Source organism: Ornithodoros turicata, chromosome 2 (genome assembly GCF_037126465.1).
Source record: "Ornithodoros turicata isolate Travis chromosome 2, ASM3712646v1, whole genome shotgun sequence".
NCBI classification, from domain to species: domain Eukaryota; kingdom Metazoa; phylum Arthropoda; class Arachnida; order Ixodida; family Argasidae; genus Ornithodoros; species Ornithodoros turicata.
In genome coordinates, this window is record NC_088202.1 from 98,220,019 (window position 1) to 98,226,018 (window position 6,000).

The window sequence follows — 6,000 nt, forward strand, 5'->3', positions numbered from 1 at the left end:
CGCCCCCGTATGGAAACAAGAGGCACCCACACTGAGTGTAACTATGATGCTTCATGCACCTTTCTATAGGAGGAACCTTTGCTCAACAACGACAGGTGTTCAAAAAAGAAAAAAAAGAAAGAAAGGACAACATGCACCGAAAGAACACGAACACTGATCTACATATCCAGCAGAGTCTCGCAGAGAAACCAAGGGCGTGGAACGGGTACGGTGCTCATCATCACTGCTACGACAGTTCCGCTCAGGAATTGCTCGCCTCGACCTTTTAATTTCGAGCAAGATTTAGGAATTGTCAGGCCCCTGTCACGGTACTAAACTTACTGGGCTCTCTCTAACCATTTGTGGAGAACGCCAGTTTTGCTTGAAACCCACCCTATGACACCACGCGAATTCCAAAACCGCATGCAACAAGAACTAGAGTTCACGCACGCGTGCGAATACCGTAATACGGATGGTTTCGCTGCTCTCGTGCCTAAAAGAGTGTTCACTCTCCTGACTCCCAAGCACACTATCTCCACCCCAAAACTAAGACAAATTATAAAGGGAACACACCGATTAAAGAAAACGTCCGATTTCACTTTCCTGCTCCACCTTCTTCTAGAACCACAAGTTTACGCAGCTGAATGAACTACCGAATGCCTAGTTGCCCGACCCTTTTTCTGCAACGAAGGTTGCGCGTTGTTTGGACCTATCACGTAATCACATGGGGTCTTTGCTATCACTTCTCATGTTTTACCTCTAATTACCGCCTACTCAATCACGCAAAGTACTTCTGAGAATTTCTGAGTACTGAGTACACTTCTGAGTACTTCAAAGAATCCCAACAAAGTTATGTTCTCCCGGAATTCTTGCGCAATTGTACATTCCTTGAAGAGGGTGTGCATCGGATTTCAAATAGTCCATGCTACCTCGGGATCGCTTTCAGTAATACGACGCCTGAGCACAGGTGTCGAATTTACAAAAAAAAAAGAAAGAAAAGAACAAAGACCAAACACAAACACAAAAATGCCTTACCAAAAAGTATATATTCCATAGAAATAGTACACAGCAATGTGAGTAGAGTGGACTGAATTTCTATACACATTCTATGTACTCCTTCTTTATTTTCAACATAATTCCTATGAATATGCGGTGGCCAGTATGTATAGAAAACTGGAAAACTGGTAGACAAAAGCTAGATACATATTATATAGACCGTGATTAGAAAATGTGCACAAAGGTCTTTCCATTCCCTTATTGATAAGTTTGCTAGATTGCAGAGAAATTGTTTCTTCCCTGTTTTCTATAATCAAACTCAAACTGTTTCTTCCCTGTTTCCTTCTACTTGGAACTCGTCAGCCCGGCGCGGGGAAGTGACACGATCTTGCGTCGGCGCTAACAGTGTGTCTCAGCGAGACATCAGTGCTCTTCGTGTACTAGGGAAACAAGTTTCAGAGTACCGCCAACCGCTTGGCTTGACTTGGCTTCGCCTCACGTAACCGGGCAACGGGCCATTTCCCTTCCACACCAATTGGGCCCGGTGTGTTAACGCTCTGCGACAAATGCAACTTTATGTAAACTCACGTGAGATTACCTGTGCCAGACGATTCTGGACGGTACATACACTACTGTATGTACAGATACACGGGCATAGACAATTACAAAGCGGAAAAGGATTTCCTATGTAGGGACAATATAATATCAGATAAACAATAATTTGATTTAAAAACGCAGACGTCAGACTATAGGCTAGTAGCGCTCAAGTTTGCCTTGCGATACCAGCGCCCATTTGGGCCCAAGCGCTAGTAGGCGCAGTTACTGAATGGCACCGTCCGGTTGTGTCAGCAGCAGAGGAGCTATGTCGCCGGCCCGAGGGAGCCACCACGTTGTTGCTGTGGGATCGCCAACGAGAAAACGGAAGCGTAGTACACAATACTGCTGCGTCGTTGGCTGTCACAACAGTTCAGCAAACGCCAAAGGTAGTGTTCCGAAGATACATTTTTACCGTTTCCCCGGGAAGCCCTGTGAGACAGAAAGGCGGCAGGTGTGGACCGCTGCTGTGCGCCGTAAAATGTAAGTAACTGTTGCAGTCATACAGTGCTTAAAAATAGCGTTTGTGCGCTCTGTTAAGAGCACGCAACCGTTTCGTTCGTTCTTTGGTCCACGTTCTGGAAGAGGTAGTCAGCTTTGCCATGAAGTAGCAGCAGGTTTATATCTGACAACGTTAAAATTCAATCTGCGTCATGACACTTCAGTACAATTTAAGGCGATGTTGTGGTGTGGTTTCAATATGTTTTCACATTTTTCAGCGTCTTAATAATCACAACTCAGTCGTCTTTCCTTCTAAAACAGCGATGACGGGTCTGGCTGGGCGCCAGGTGCGGCCGCAAGGATCTGTAGTGTGCATTTCGTGGACAACTGCAGATATGACATTCAAATGCGCCCACGAAGTGTAAAGCAAACAAAAAGGAAGAGCAGTAGGCACCGATGCTCCGAACGCACCACAAAAGCGCTGTACTTGAAGGCTGGTGTCTAGGCAGTTTGTTTGTGCTGGTGTCATGTTTGGTCAAATACGGCTTGTCTGCATGTTTTTAAAACGGAAAATTTATAGTATGCAGACCATGTACAGGGTGAGGCAATGTAGCATATCGAACTCTACTTCGAAGTTCGAAATTATCACTAATTTAAGCATGTCAGCATTACAGTGTAGTCAGTTATTGCTTGGCAGGATACTTATGCATGAAAATTCTTAGGTGGCAGAGAAGATCTGAGGCAGTATGTGCTCCTGGACCCTGCACTTCTGAACACGCAAGCACTACAGAGGTCCAGCAAGATCAAGAAAACCCTCCAGATTGTACTACAAATGGTGAACTGTCTGATGTGAATGAGTCGGGTCTCCACATGTTAGCAGAGATGGCTGCTGAAGCAGAAATTATTGAAAAACAGAGAGTTGATCAGGTGAGGATTTGTTATATTTTGTTATTTTTTCCTGAACAATAGTGAGGCAAGCATATTTTGCAAATCTTTAAAGGGTACACAAACAGAAGGTGCCTCTTCTGGAGGAAATCTCTTGCTTTTTATTTCCTCTACGGATGGCCAGTGTGGATCCACACAGGTCACACATCCTGTGCAATCCAACAAGGTGAGCATTGCTGCTGGTGAAGCACTGTTATCTTAGCATTCTTATTAGTGTCACTCAGCATAAGCCATCACTCAAGCCATGGTTTGCTTCAGGTGACAACCACAGATGGACAGTGGCAGCGAAAGTGTGGATTCATGGGGTTCTCATCCCTGAAGGACTCTGAGCAAGCGCTTCAAGTTTTGTGCTTAGCCACATTAACTGTTTTCAGCGTTCTGCTGAATATGCTGCCCGCGCAACGCTGTAGGCCAAGCGACATGACCAGAGAGGACAGGCTCATACTATTGCTCATGAAGCTGAAGCTCGGGATAAGTTTGGTTGTTACACATAATAAGGTTGCTACACACTAAAGTTTTTTTGTTGGCATCATCCCGAATGGCATGGTTACATTTCTTTCAAAAGCGTATGGTGGCAGACACAGTGACTCTTTCATAACACGTGATTCTAGATTTCTGTCACTAATTGAACCCGGAGACGTAATTCTCAGTGACAAGGGTTTTCCAAATATTACAACCACTCAACAGTGGTGAATTATGGGGAGCGCTCTGTGGTGCGCGCGGCTTCTGAAACCAATTTTTAAACCCGGGAAAAAAAGAAACCACAAGCCATAGCGACCTCGAACCACAACAATTGTGTCTTTTTCAACATGCACTACAACTTCCTCATTGACATCTGAGAGCTAAAACCGATAATTAAAAAGTTAGAAAATTAATTATCGCTAATTAATTGACTAGGGGCGATGAAAAATATTTTTGGATAGACCACACAACTGCCCAGCACGTGCAGTTGGTTCCATTTGTGTAGAGCACTCTGTTTTTTCTTTAGCCCCTGGCCCTTTTTCGTTGGGACACCCTGTATGTAGATATGTACACCAACAAAAACCAACAGTTTTGTTATATGCCACACAAAATAAACAGGGATAATATTAATATGAACAATGTACATTCAGCAGCATGATACTGAAAGACAACAAATCCATGTCTTACAGTTCTTGTATACCAAGTGCCTGCAAAGTTATTTACAAAGAGATATTTACCAGTTATTTCCATCTTACATACCAAGTGCCTGCAAAGCTATTTACAAACAGATATTTTCAGTTATTTACAAAGTTAGTAGAAGCAGCCGTTGTAACAATTATTCCCGAAAAGAAAATGGAACAAGTGCATGTTCGACACCATCACGGTGAGACACACGTAACCAAAACTCTGTCTCACATACACTCGCAGGTATTTACAAACGGTGTTCGAGGTAACTCGTTACTGTAACTAAGTTCCCTTTTTTGGTAACTTGTAACTTAACACGGTACTTCTGCGCCATGGTAACTTTAAGAGGAACTCGTTCCTTTTTCAGGTAACTTTGCCAGAGTAACTTAAGTTAAGTTCCAAGTTACTTTTAACTCGCATTTCACTCACGTCCACATATTTTCTTGCTTTCTCTCCGGTTCCCTCATGGCATCTTTCGCCATAAAGCGTGATATTCAATCAATGAGATTGAAATGAAGCTGAACCATTGTGCGCCCACAGGGAGCGTAATCCCCTCAAGACCGTGGCTTTCGGGCGCGACCTTGTTCTCTAGCTTCGAGCGTAGTTCAATTCTACCAAATTTGTGGCGCTGTCGAACACTATGACGTCATTTGCTCACAAACCGGGAGAGGTATATTGTTGGACATAAACGAAAACGGTCTAAGCGTGTTGCACCTGCGTAATGATATTTTGTGTTCGAAGTAACTTGGAAGTAACTCGTTCTTTTTTTAAGTAACTCAGTAACTGCGAGTTATATTTCAGGCTGAAAAACTTCGTTATCAACTTAGTTACATTTTTCACACGGTAACTTAGCTTGTAACGAGTTCTTTTTGACGGGTAACTTCTCAATCTATGTTTACAAACACAGTCATTTATGAACTCGAAGTAATGTGAGGCGGATATTTGGAGAAAAAAAAGTGTTCCAATTTTCAAAGAAGCTGTGAAAGGAACTCATCATCCCTATTTACATACAGACACACACTCTGCACTGAGCTATACACTAAAAGATTGCCTTCTGCAAGTTCATGATGTACATTTGCAACTGAAGCTGGGTAACGTATTCATGTGACCTAGCAAGACACAACTTGTCATCAATATAAGTGAGGTACTTTACATTGCGTTCCTTTTTCGTGGCATCAACTAATGGGAGCCCCTCCCTCGAGTACGGACATTTTATTTCTGTGACGACAGTCTCCCCATTCAAGGAAAGTAACCCGTCAGGGCTGCAGCACAGCCATGGTTGGTATTGCAGGATAACTAGTCCAGTCTAGAAGGTAAAACATGCATGCTACAGTTAAACACAAAGAGCACACATCTCACAAGATAACAGTACCTCGAAAATCTTTTGCCCCAGCTGTACCTCTAGTGCTTTCCGGGCAATGCTCTCAGTGCGTATTACTGAATGAAAACAATGTGAATAATGAATGAACAAAAGGAACTCTCTTATCTCATCTGCCTCGTCTTTCGTTGGTGTTACATTGTATGAGAATGAAGAATGGTAATGGGAGACATAAGATCTTGCAATGTGCTGCGCATAATACCAGGTCCGTTATGTAGTGACAGGATGAAGCACGTGCTACTAAGGATAAAGATCTACCGTAGGATGTGGCACGGCTTGAAAAGTTCTTCCCGGAAAGCATCCGTTTCAAAAGGCTGTCGAAGTCCTTCTTTCGTACCCATACACCATGCGCCTTCGTGCTTCATATGCGGAATCTTTATTCAGCATTCCACCTGGAATTGATATACAGCTGTAGCAAAGCAACTGGCTGCAATGTTACATGGATATATGAGGGCCCCTGCTAGGATGGCATTTTAATGTCACAAATAATGTATGCTGAACCTGACTTCATACAGCAGAAA